The sequence below is a fragment of the Anarrhichthys ocellatus genome, unplaced genomic scaffold (genome assembly GCF_004355925.1).
Source record: "Anarrhichthys ocellatus isolate YVR2014 unplaced genomic scaffold, GSC_Weel_1.0 scaffold59, whole genome shotgun sequence".
Lineage (NCBI taxonomy): Eukaryota > Metazoa > Chordata > Actinopteri > Perciformes > Anarhichadidae > Anarrhichthys > Anarrhichthys ocellatus.
This window is the reverse complement of record NW_022280089.1, coordinates 1263041-1277134: the sequence shown is the minus strand read 5'-3', so window position 1 is coordinate 1277134 and position 14094 is coordinate 1263041. Positions and strand designations below refer to the sequence as shown.

The window sequence follows — 14094 nt, the reverse complement described above, 5'->3', positions numbered from 1 at the left end:
AGAAGTAGATCTGTGGAAGTTTCTTTTTACGTTTGTAGTCCGGTGCTTCCTCTTTACACTTGTGCTTGGCCATTCTTGGATTAAGTGTCTCAACTTTTCTTTTAAAACTCTGTGGTGCACACAGTCCTGCAGTCTCGTGGCCTTTCATGGGGATTGGTGGGACATTTACCTGCTAATGAGGATCGACCGGCACACGCCTTCAATTTACGAGGACAATGGGATTCATTATAAGAACACAGGTGCGATTCTGTGGTTTAATAACACAGCATGAATCAGTCCGAGACTTTTCTTGGGACCTTTCTCAAGAACAAATTTAAGAAAAAACTCAGGAAAATATAGGAGTGTAAGCTAAAAGTAGTGCTGTCAAGTTTGAGTATAATAATAATCATTTTAAAAAAGGGTTGGGTTACTATTATAACTAGAAAATAATAATAGTAATAATGATAATAATAATATATAATCATCAAATATGACCCACTGTTTTTTAATAGTATGGCATGCAGCAGTAAAACATTCTTGGTGGTTTGATCCACCAACCACCCAGACAAGAGTTTGAGTCAAGTTAAGTCTCCACAGAAGTTTTAATATTCTCTTCAGGCTCATATTTATACTAAAACACCACAGACTGTCAAAATCAAATAATGATAACCAGTTCCAATAAAAGAAACTGCATAAAATATTTGAACTGGAAAGAGGTCAAAATGACCCAAAAATCAAAAGGAGGGTTCGAAGTCAAAAATCCTTCTCAACCTCCTCTTCGTTTGCTTCTTCCTCTTTGTGATTACATGTGATGGGTGAAACCAACAAAGGATAATGGCTACAACTTGAATTCACATAATCAGGGTACTTCATCAAGGAACTTTGATAACAAAATCTTTCATAACAAAAGAAGTATCGACCAGTACCAGTGTGTGTGTGTGTGTGTGTGTGTGTGTGTGTGTTATCCCTTTATGCTCTTATCCCTGTTTGTTCGTCCACACAAAGCTCATGTGTTTGTCTACCCTGAGCTGTGAGTGATTACTGTTCATTGGAAGGGGCAGCCCTTTAATTAGTCGGGGGGTCTCCGGGGAGCCATTACCACGGGGGAATCTTGCCCCTCTTTATTAGCCCATTTTAATATTGACTATAAGGAAAGAGATACACGGGGCGGGGCACTTTGGTTCCCTCAGACGGGACACCAGCTCCTGTGAATATGCATGCTGGGATGTGGGCTGTGGAGTAGTTAGAGGGGGTTCAGGGATGCGTGACAGGGGTGATGGATGAACAGGGTCTGGCATCATCTGGGGTCCCTCACACTGTAACAAAAGGGATGCAAGTTCCGTTGGACTTAATGAAGAGACTGTGGAAATGTAGCACGAGAAAACAATAAGCATTTCTGATGAAAGGGAGGTGCAGTAAAGGGTTAAGTCACTTAGATAAGGAAGATGTGTGCGAAACATGAGATAGAAGAGTTGCCCCAGACAGTATTTGAAATGTGATGTGATGAAGTTACCAATTTTATTGGATTTATTTATTGTAGGACTGTGAATGCTGGGAGCCATGTGCACAGCTGAGACAAGGAGATGTTCCTTTTTGTTCTCCCTGCGAACAAACAAATAGACAACTGCAATGAGTGACTGATTGAACCGCCAGATTGTAAGACTGTCTAATTAGTTATGTGGCAGAATCAACAACGTTGTATATATTGTATATATATTGCCAAGATAAAGGTTAATTTATATATGGCAACAACTCACCTCGGCCTGTTTGCTCTTCCCAGGGTGTTCGGGCAAAACAGTTCCCCGGGGGCTTGAGCACCCATTTATAGTTCCGGGAAGTACCAACTACAGGAAGCGGGTAGGGGTGAAGTAAACACTAACACTAACACAAGGAGGAGGTTGAGGTGGTGGACAGGTTTAAAAAACCCAAGTCTCCCACCTGGAGACTTCATGTCCTGTTTGAAACAAATACTTTGTTGCCTAGACTTAATCACGTAGTTTTGGTTTCAATGTGTTAGTCAGTTTAAACCAAACAATGATTGATGAAAATGCCAACCGTATTTCGGGAGGAAATATGTTTCCTTCGAAACGTAATGGAGAGTGCAGTTAAGTTATATGGGAACGTCATTTTGTAGGAGACCAAGGGCACCAAGGAAGGCTGAATATCTGAATTAGGGCCCGTGGTTACCACCACTTCCTGACACAAAATTACCGTAAAATAACAAACTCTGAACAGTAGAATTACAAACAAATGACTGCATCAGAGTAAACTGTGATAGTAGCAGTAATTCCTTCCTGTCAAAGTCACCCTTTTCTCTGGTGCCAAAGCTACAGAAGGGTGAACCACATCACAGACCTGATCTCTTCCAATTTCATCCCTACACCTCATTGAAAGCTACTTTAATTAAAAATCAGAGTGGAAAAATGAACACATTTCCCTCCACAACTCTCTTTCTGTCTCTTACTTTCCTTTTCTCTCTCTCCTTGAGTCCATTTTATGTCATTTTTTTTGCTATTGTTCCTCAGCTGCTCATTTCAAATCAAGTCAAATCAAGAGGGGCATTTGAGGGTCTGACTAATTACCATCCCTGATGCATGTATTTTAGCCATCTTGTTTTGGAATAGAGGGATTAAGGAATTGAGAGACATATGTTGTCAAGCTCCAACCTTGGAGAGACCTGCGACGCTAAAGTGGCTTCAGTGGTATATCAAACCTCTCAGAAACCTCCCGAATGCAATTACAGCAGGGGATTATGCCCCTTACTCCACACGAGGATAAACTCAAATTGGCCACAGTATGTTTAAGTGTATGTTTTTTTGTGCATGTGGAAGGGCTTGTTATTGGCGAGGTAGAGTGTGCTCCAGACAAACAAATATGTGAGGTTGCAATCTGTCTTTCATTTGCTGCCTTGATAATATCAGGTGAGGGTGTGCCGTCTTTATGTCCATGATCTTAGATTCAGTGAGTCCTGTCTCTTTGTCCATATGGTCGGATTCTTAATGAGATGAGATACAGGCAGAGGGACAGATCAATTGATGGAGTAGAAAAAAAAGAGACTGTTACTGTCAGAGACAAATGTTAGAATTCTGTTACACAGACTTTATTTCAGACATTTAACCAAAAACACATTCAAAAAACACATTGACTTTGAGACGAGGGCAAAAATGCTGACTCACTTCTGGGTTTTAGTACATATTTAGTACATATTCCTCAAAATTATTTTGTTTGTAAAGCACGTAATCATGAACGAGGAAGTTTAACGATTTCAAAAGCCACAAACGAGTCCGACAGCGATCTTTCAGCCAGGAGACCATTGTTCGTTCCCCATGTGAAACGGGAGGTCAATGTTGATCTGCTGGTCACGTAACGTGCGTAATGTATAGTTACGGTACTTCCGTGGTTATTTGAACCCAAACGAGAATCTTTTCCTAAACGTAAGTGCTTTTGTTGCTGAAACCTGACTAAGTTGTATCCTGTGGAGACGAAGGTTTATGGACTGTATCCATGAACGAGAGGAAATTGACACATGTTGCTGGCTTTAGTAGGAAATGCACAAAAAATGAGGAGTAACTCTTCATAAGATATCATATGAACCATTGTAGGAGGATACCTTGCTACTGTACAGTGCTACTGACACTAAGCGGCAACCTCTGGTGCTGAGACATTAAACCAACACAGAAGTTCCAATAACTGCAGTTCTTCGAATGGCTGCTTGAGGCTGGTTCCAAAAGCGAGTCATTTCCCATAGACCGCCATGTTAAAATACTCAAATTTACACCAGAAATAAACATGTTTACAGAGTCAATGGTTGACACTGAATGTAATATGCAGGAGGCCACGCCCATTGTGATCACATGACCGCGCCCCCAATTCCCTTTCCCCCATTCTCATCAGGTCTCCCTTGAAGTAGTTTATCGGACTTTCTTTTGGAGACAAAAATATCTGCGAAGGTAGAACGTTTTCATGTGTTCCTTAAAGTAGCCACAAGCTCTCTTTGGGTCAAGTACAAACAATGAGGCAAATGTACATCCCACTTTTAGGAGAAGAAATAAAAGAAGGAGAATGAGTTTCGGTTAGTCAGGTGGATGTGTTTATGATTGAATGAAATGTGACAGCAGAGGGGGAATATGAACATGTCACGCACCTGACTTACCAATCACAACATCTTTAAACTTACTCAGTCAATTTATGTCAAATTTCATTTCAACTGGAGAAACATTTGGGGGAAACAGGACTTTTCCATTCCTGAGCCAACATAATGAAGGCACTCCCCATTGATCTCCTCTCCTCCTCTCAGCCACCGAGGGGTCACATGTGCAGCAGAGATTGAGGGGCATTAGTGCTCCATGGTAATCAAAGGCAGGGGATAGAGAGGGAGGGAAGCGGGGATATAAAGGGACTTGCTTGGGCGCTAAAGCAGCCCCTCTGCACCCAGTTCCTTTTAATTAGGCTCACAGCAGGGACGCCGCACTAGACACACACACACACACACACATCGCTCATCACTCACACACAGATGCGTGCACGTACTCATATAAACTGACAGCCACATACCTTTTCCTGCTTTATTATTCCAGATTCATCTCCACTTTCTGTTAAATTGGGGGGTTGCTGTGTTCTGATGTTTTGTGACCCTTTTCTTTCTGCTGTGTCGTGGGCTTTTTGTCCCAATAAAGGGATTAAAGGTGACATGTTCAGCTGAAATCAATTTATAACCTCTAAAGAATTGTAAAGTCTCTGTCTCTGCAGATAAATGATGAAACGAAACGCAGTTGTTTTTGTATCTAAATTGATTTCTGGAAAGTTTTATGTTTTTTGATCATTAAATATTGCAGATGAAATCATAACTCACTTCAGAAACAATTCCTTATTCTTCCAACTGCAGTTAAATTCTACATCTGTAATACTGTATGGAATTAACTTGAATTCTCCACCATAAACATAAAGCATACACTTTAGTATCTCAGCTCATTAGATGTATCGACAAGATCAATATTTTTTTCACAGTCGGCCATCTGCCTGTACTCCTCTGTTTGCTGACATTTGGTCAGCGACCTATAACCTCTCAGGGAAATGTCACGACACCAAAAGTCAGAGACCCTAAAAAGTATATTTAATGGGTAGAACCATTCAAACTCATCTTCATCATTCCTCTGAGAAGCATCCTCCCAGGACCCAAACCCAGCTCAAATGAGCACTTGTATATTTGTTGATGACTGTGATGAGTTAGGGCAGTGCTGGTATTTTCACATGCCAGGTGCACACTTCATATGAGTTCATGCCAGTTGAGGAGTGCTGACAGTGAAGTACTGGGCAGGAGGGGAGGGAGGAGGGGCTTTGATAGATGAAGGTCAAAAATGAAACACATTTCATTTTAGTCACATTAAAAAGGGATTCAGTAGGCTATATCATCAGGATATCATCACAACGTATTTTACCTGGTGCTGTGTCTGAAAATAATCCTCGGGGGGAATATGAATTTTGAACATGTATATCAATATTCGCTCATCTGTGCAATTATCCAGCAAAGGCCAATTCAAGGCCATGTCAGTTACTCAGTGATTGCATTTCTTTGCAAGTTTCTCTGTAGTCTCTGAGCTGTTGAAGCCTGCTAATAGTTTGACTCATTGGCATTCACTTAACCAATCAGATGTTTATAAGACAAGGGCTAAATAATGACCAAAACCATGATACAAAGTTCACACTGACCATCAATAGATGTGTTTTCTATCAACGTATCCTAAGCACATTTTGAAGAATCGCATTAGAATAGCTGTATGGAAATGGCAAAATTCTATAAATCTTCCTCAAAAACCTTTTTAAGCTCGCTTGAGGTGTTTTTTGTCTTTGTCGATAAAGAGTTGGTTCTCTAAATGAGATATGGAAACACCTTTGCAGAATAAGCGAACATTTAACTCACATGACTGATCAGCTGTTTTAGCTGTAAGCGTCTTCACAGATATATATTTATATTGTCTTTGTCTCCAGACAGCATGAAACATGGTCAATACTAGCTGACATGAATGAACAAATTAATTAACAAATTCCTAAAGACCTCTCTCCATTTTGCTTTTGTAGATAGACGGCCAAGGTGACTTGTTTTGTTTCCTGTTCACAACCTCTACTTCTTCTTCTACTGGAATTACTGGCAGATTATAATCATGTGTAGCCTATAGCGACAACTTCAGTCCCAGTTTATTCTTTCCAAACCAGTTTCTGGAACAAGTAATTGGCATTTCTTCTTTTGTGACGTTTCAAAACTTCACTTGAACCATTGAATGGAAACACAGCTGATGATGTATGAAAACCACAATAAAACGCTTCCTATGCTCCAGCCGATGCTAGGCTAAACTTTAAATACTGGCAGAAATGTACGCTTATTGCAACAATATATCAGCTATAAACAATCAAAACATGAAATGTGTGATCAGTGCAAAAGAAACCAAGACAAAGTTGCAAAATTTACAAACTACTCATATATCAGTTGACACTTTGTATTCAACCAACATTTCAACTGATTTCAATGCTAAAACTTCAACTGAACTTTTTCAAGCAGCGAGCGCACATAAACTTTAGTGAAATGTTGTCCCGACACCTATAGTTCCACTGCATGCTGAGCTGAGATACATTTCACAGGTTTTACATGTTCAGCTGATCTGCTGTGAGTTAAAGATTAGATGGTTATGCTAGCAATTAACTGGAGTAAATAAATCTGAAGAGCACAAATGAAACTCTTTTCCCCTATAACAGAGTGCTGCAGGAATGAGTCCTACAATCAGGAAATGAGTCAGCATTTTTACACTAACTGTTTCCTCGTCTCAAAGTCGATGGCTTTTTGGTTAGATGCTTGGTCTGTGGTTAACACAAGCTGAAGAGATTTTGATGTTTTTGTTCTACGATATAAAATATGTCATTAAATATCCCTCTAAGCATTTTTTACGCTATCACGTGTCTTACATAACGTCTAAATGAGACGACTAAGCGTCCTCACTAGAACACCAGTCCTCCTTTAGCTTAGTGGTGGAGACGTGAAGTCATGTGACCGTGGTAGAGTTCCTTTACATTAGCTTTTTACTTCTGGTGACTGCTTTAATAATCATAAAAGCTGTGTTTATTTGTGAAGATTATCTTGCCGAACAAAACTTGGAAGTATCTTAAACGTTTATTTACCAAAGAGCTTTTTTTCTGCAATAATCCAAAATCCCATTGGCTTTTTGTGGAGGGAACCAGTGTGATGCTAACTTCCTGTTGGCTTGCAAAAAAATGATTAGTCAATGATTCACTTACAGACCCCTAAAATGAAGTCTTACCCAGTAATATAAGTGACACACTGCTCCATTGTTAAACTTGTCTCCATAGGCACCATTTATTGCGTCTTCCAGCGTGGACAGCAGACAGTGAGGTGGCCATACTGGTCAGGTCAGCTGCAGAGGCTAATGGTGTATTGAGCTGTGGACAGGCCGTGGGTCAAGAGGCCTATAGGTGGTTCAGCTGCTCCACACCTGGGGTCCAGCAGGGAGGAGGTGGGTGGGTGGCGGATCTCAGCACTCCTCTCCACCGTGAAGAGGGACCATCATCCCTCATGGAGTCCATCTCTCTAACACCTAATGAATACACCCAGTTCCTCCAAACTGCCCTCTCTGAGGGGACAGCGGATCAACAGACAGTGATGACCATTAGCAGTCCTTCATTCATTTCTGTCAACTGTTTTCCTTTGCCTTTTTACTGATGGCTGACATTTGGGGGATTGCAAACCAAAGTCCAGTCCATCTCATATCGCTGGCTGCAGGAACACCTAATGGGGGATTTGGCAGTAAGCATAACCAAAGCTCTTTCTGAAATCTGTTTGCCATGTTAACTCTCTTAAAATACCACAATGTGCGGCCTTGCAATAACAAAGTCACTAATCACTAAAACAATAGTACCGCATTTTGATTGTGATTTATGAATATCATCTGTAATGACACTGCAAACTATATCATCAATGCAGCAATTATTTGCCTCTCATTTTAACATTCATGAGATGTTAATGAGCTGAGAAATGCCCCTAATTCAAAAAGCTGTCTGTGATATTTAGATTTAATTGGGTAATGGCTCCCAGCTGCTGGCCATTTTGGGTGGCGTGCAAACTTTCAGATGCACCGGTTACAACATCGTTTTCTTTTTTTTCCCTCTCATCATGTAGATTTGCTTCACAAGCAAGGCGAAATCTGCAGAGAAGGCTGATTTTGGAAGAGGTGGTTCCGATTTTTTTTTGCTACTCTTTCAAATTCAAGACGCTTATTGTTAAACAGTGACTCACAAACCCAGATCTCATGAGACCCACCAAACAAAGTATGGATGGATTAGCTCTGAAGTATCCGGAAGACAAAGGGCAGCTCTCCAGTCAAGTACGCTGCATTGTCACTCCCCACAGTCCTTCGTAATTGCTTGATCTTGGATTCCCTCACTCCGTCTCCCCCCCTGTCCTCCTGCTTCCTTCAGAGGCAGGGAGGCTTGACATGACTTTGGCCCTGACCCCAGGCCCTACCTGGATGTTTTGTTTGGAGCGGTGGAGATCAGATGTTTTTGGTCATTACATCGCCTCTCATTAGGTCTCCAGTGTCTTCCAAACAAACCTAATGAGACATTGTTTAATGTCCAGAGTCCCCTGATGTACGGAGGGTGTGTGTGTTAGGGCGCGCCGAGCCAAATTACCCCGACGTTTCGTTCAGTGATGGCACCTGGGCCCCCTTGTCGCTCGGGGGGAGGTTAGCTCAGGGTAGGGGAATCCACTGGGGGGGGGCCCAGCTGGAGGAAGTTAAAGAGCTAAATGCTGATTGGGGTGTGTTGGATCAGAGAGGTGTTTGAGTTTCAGCATCAGGAGGGTCAGCGGGAGTCTCATGGGGGTTCTTTTGTTTGAGGACATCCAACTGAACTCTCCACTGAAAAATTCCAGAGTTGAGGTGAACACATTCATTCAGTGTTTTAGCGATAGAACGCAGGAGACTCGGTGCCAGACGTCTGAGACGTCTAGCAAGTGACGTGAAAGTACACAAGACTAAAACAAAGAACAGAAAAAGATTTTGGTGGACTTGCACACTTGCATTGACGCTCAAACTGGTCAGCCCTTCACTGCGTGTGGAAACTTGAAACCGTAGTAATGTGCAAGTTAACAGAGAAATCCAACACATGTGCCGCTCACATCCTGCATGTTGTCTGTACAGCTGCTAAAGATAACAGGACTGAGAATAGAAACTGCAGCATTTAGATAAATCCTTCGATACATTTGAGGTATGTAAAAAAGAACTCTCTTCGACTTTTATGAAGTATGGCAGAAGTAACACGTTTCAGCAAAAGAGTATAGTTCAAAAACACGAAGTGCTCAACTGCTTTCTTTCTTTTCTTTAAGATGGATTCTCAGTCCTTCCTGAAATCTCTGGGTGATTTCCTGGTCTGTTGCAGTTGAAATGCAGGGGACAGAGACATGATTTCCACCATGACTGCTCTTTTTCAGCCTGGTGTGCTCAAGACGACATGTCACCCGCAATCAGTATCAAGGAAGCAGCCCGCGTCATGGTCATTTCACACCTATCTGGTAATGATCCAGGAGCAGCGCTGTGATGATGGGAATGAGATGGAACGGAAATTGATGGAAGATGTGAAAAGCCTTCTCTGAAACTGATGGCTCATTCTCAAAGACTTCATGAAAAACTGTGGGGAATATGACTTTATTTTAATGCATAATTAATTATATTTTACTGCTTTTAGCACCATGTAAATGCGGAATTAATATTGCAAGACCAAGGGAGCTTACGGATGATGTTGGTAAGTGTAGTTGAATGGATCCATCAATTGATCAGTTAATCAATAAATCAAAGTGTGCAGCTTATACACTTTACTAACAATTAAGTAAGTCCTTTCTAAGGCATATTTCAGGATCCATCATGGAATCAGTGTGTCTGACACAACCATTTCAAAGCAGTAGACACAGTCTGAGAACTGTGAATAATTTAGTCACACACGCTCAGTATTTCATGTTGCTTCATTTCATTGAGCGAGATAGCCTGCTGCATCAAATGTTATTTTATCTCTGTCACATGACTTTTACCACTTTGAGCTAAACAAAAGAAAAGACCTGCAGGTGTTTACCTGATCACATGACCAAAATGTAAGCTGACAGGCCGCGCTTTAACTTCATAATCATCGTGTCACTTCATACATGTGTAATGAGTTTGCAGCCATAATAAGTCGGACTTCACTCAGATACGCTTAAATGAAAACACTCCAGGGCATTCCTGGCACTGTCATTAATACTGAGGCTCGTGGGTAACAGATGTGGCCCGATCAAAGATGAGCACGGAGACAGAAGTAAATCCATCACCCGACTGAAGGGGGAAATTAATCTTGCAGCCTTCAACAACACAAAGGTTAATTTTTAGACCTCCTCTAATATAAGCCTTCAGATTGAGATTCATGAATAAGAACATTTTAGACGATTTGTTTCATCTGCAAGCCAATGGCAAAGTTATTTAGTGACAATCATAGCCAGCTCTATCAGGTCAGTGACATTGCACCGATGACTAAAAGCACAATTTCAAATGTGAAGTTCCAGACAGTGAAAAACATCCTTCAGATATACATTACAGTCATTTAGCAGACACTTTTATCCGAAGCAACTTATAATTCACTTTTCTACACCATAGGCACAGCTACAGCAGCAATGTCTTGCTCAAGGACACATCGACATGCGACTAGCAGAGCCAGACCCGGGATCGAACCGTCGATCCTCTGATTGAAGGACGGCCCTGCTCTCCACTTAGCCACCGTCGCTCCGTATAAGTCATGGCCTTGTCTATAGGGATCATTTTACCCTCTGTTAAAAATGAAAATCTGTCCACACAACCTTTGTTTTACAAAATATCTTTATAAAGGCTCATCAATGATAAGTCAAATACCAGAGAACAAGAATCTGAGCATACGCAGTGAGTTTGTTTTGATTCAAAATCGACGTTTCTGGCGGACTAACGGCAGACACTGAGGGGGACAGAAAGACATTCGGCACAGCAGACCCCTCTGTTGGTGCTATGTGACCTATGTTAACAGAATGGAAACAAACCGGTAGTTCTTGTTTCTGGAAAATGCTCATTACACAAAGCAAAAATAGACATGCACAAATAGAGGAGATGACAGATGTCATTGTTTCCCAAACAAGTCTTTGAAAATCGTCACCTTCAAAAGGCATTTTCAAAAATCTTAGTTCTAGTGACCTGAAGCTTCTCTACCTAAAACCTGGATGAAAAATCTCAACATTTTAGGTAGAGGAGCAACACAAAAGCTATTAAGTATATCAACAAAAAATGACTATTTGTAGAATTTGCACCAATATCCAAACTTCAGCTCTGTCAGATTCAGTCTTAGCATTCAATTACGGTTTTAAAAAAGCAGTCCATCCCACTGATGATAAGCACAGGATTAAAACCATCCTCTAATTACCAAACAAACCTTCAAATTCATGAGGCGTCAGTAGAGCTGGTGGTACTGAAAGGTGAACCCAGTGTCCTGAAAATGTGCAAATAAAGTCCCATCTCATTACCTTTAAGTTATGTCCATGCATGTCCCCAGAACATACTGGCCATCTCTTGATGGCACATAGATTAACAGATCGTCACCATTTTGTTCGGCTGTGCTTTCAGGAACATTAAAACACAAATGAGGCCACAGAAGACTTGACCTTACTGATTTGGAATGTGCCAGTGGCAAATCCAGGCAAGGCCCACTTTGATAACACGATCAGCATTTCTCATTGAGATCTCAGCTCATATAAGCATTGAGTAATGGCAGACCCATAAGCCATATGATAGAGGTAATTGTGCACACAGCCTTTGGAAAAAATTAAATTATTTTTCACAGCTCAGAAACATGACTTGACAGGAGAGTGACAACAAAAAAAGTGATCAGACAAAATGTAAGCAGTCCACAGTTTCTCTGGGTCAGTCAGGATTTAGAAAGCATCATAGCACAGAGACAGCTCTGGTAAAAATGACTAATGACCTTCTTATTGCATCAGACAAAGGACTTGTCTCTGTTCATGTCTTGTCAGACCTTAGTGCTGCGTTAGACACCATTGACCATTACGTCCTGTTACAGAGACTACAACATTATATTGGGATCAAAGAAACCGCACTAAACTGGTTTAAGTCCTATTTATCAGATCGATCTCAGTTTGTATATGTAAACGATGAAGCCTCGATGAAGACCAACGTTAGTCATGGAGTTCCACAAGGTTCTGTGCTTGGACCAATCTTGTTCACCTTATATAAGCTTCCTTTAGGCAATATTATCAGAAAACACTAAAAACTTTCATTGTTATGCAGATGATACTCAATTATACACAGTGGCGGGCCATGCATTTTATACCTGGGCCTTCTGCTGTCCTCATTATGACACTACAGCTACGGTTATTATTTGTTTCGTGTAAAAATGAAGCTCAACACCTATTAATACATTAACTGCAGAGTGCAGATACATGAATATGCCAAGAGTGTCTCATCTCTTCTCTGACTGCAGCTGGGACTGCTGCGCACTACTGTGAGAGTCACCGCCTGTGAGTGCTTTGGTGCGGCTCACGGCAGCACCTGCTGCTCGTTCACAACAGTGCAGAACGTACGTGCTTTCATGTCAGAGTCAAAACACCAGGAAAGTCGCCAACAACACCAGAAAAAGTCACTAGATTTGTCGCTAGTAGCTTTTGACAAAAAAAGTCGCCATGAGGGTTTGGAAAGTCGCCAAGTTGGCAACACTGGCACCGACTAAATGTGTCCCCAGAGCAACATTGGACGTAACAATGGTTCCTATCACATATTAAACCAAACAAAAATCCATCTTCATAAAAACAAGTTGTACAAATAATAATATATAAACAAGCATATTAAAGCTACTGCAGATGTAAAAACAATAGCAGTTAACTTACCAGAGCTGCTGTTCACTATTTAAAGACAAAGTCCATCCTCCTTTCTTTGTTAACAAAGAGTTTAATCTCACGGTTGTTCAGTACATCTGTGTGTTTTAGTTCCAGTAAGAAGTCCTTCTCGATTCATTGACGCCAGTGAAGACAGTCGAGCCAGTTGTATTTCTTGAATGCGTTTTAATGCGTTTGAGGCTGAAAATGTCAGAGGCAGAGGCAGCAGATATTGGGTTTGTCACCGACCAACATGTCAGGCTAGCCCACTGACCAATCACATACTTGTAGGCCAGCTAGAAGACTGACATGTCAAACAATACGCCCAACATGTCAAACTAAATATCTGATTGGTTGAACACTATGACAATCAACAATATCGTCCCCATTCACTTAAAATGCAAATGGATTCACTTGTGAGTCTGCAGGCCTGGGCCTCTGTTCTTACCTAGAGACACAGAGGTGAAATCTGATTGGATAAAAGCTCTACTTAAAACAAGCTGCACTGGAAGCAGAGCAACTGAGGAAGACAGTAGCTGTGCAATGAGAAAATAAGATAATAGGAAAAATATTTAATATATGTAGTGTATTTTTGAAAAAGTATTAAATTATAAAATAGCTATAATTTTGTGATTCTGTCTAGGCCAGCAGAGAAGGCCTTGCAGGCCCTGATGGCCCTCATGCATTTGTTACTTCTAGACTAGATCACTGCAATTCCTTATTATCAGGCTGCTCTAACAAGTCTCTTAAATCTCTCCAGTTGATTCAGAATGCTGCAGCTCATGTACTAACAAAAACTAAGAAAAGAGATCATATTACTCCTGTATTAGCTTCTCTGCACTAGGTCCTGTAAAATCACGAATATAATTTAAAATCCTTCTCCTCACTGATAAAGCCCTAATTGGTCAGGCACCCTCATATCTTAAGGAGCTAGTACCATATTACCCTACTAGAGAGCTGCGCTCCCTAAATTCAGGGTTACTTGTGATTCTTAGAGTCTGAAAAAGTAGGATGGGAGCCAAAGCCTTCAGTTATCAAGCTCCTCTTTTGTGGAACCAGCTTCCCATTTCAGTCCGGGGGGCAGACACACTCACCACATTTAAGAGTAGGCTTAAGACTTTCCTCTTTGATAACGCTTATAGTTAGGGCTGGCTCAGGTTCATAGTTAGGGCTGA

The 14094-nt window shown here is 41.2% G+C and overlaps 1 long non-coding RNA gene across 1 annotated transcript; it reads right to left on the bottom strand.

Annotated features, from left to right (window-relative positions):
* Nucleotides 1-847: 847 nt before the first annotated feature.
* LOC116396755 (uncharacterized) lies at nucleotides 848-1768 on the bottom strand. The gene is made up of 3 exons (XR_004213627.1): nucleotides 1737-1768; nucleotides 1493-1581; nucleotides 848-1295 (listed from the first exon to the last, which is right to left on the bottom strand). It is a non-coding gene; the product is annotated as an uncharacterized LOC116396755 (long non-coding RNA).
* Between the last annotated feature and the right edge of the window lie 12326 nt (nucleotides 1769-14094).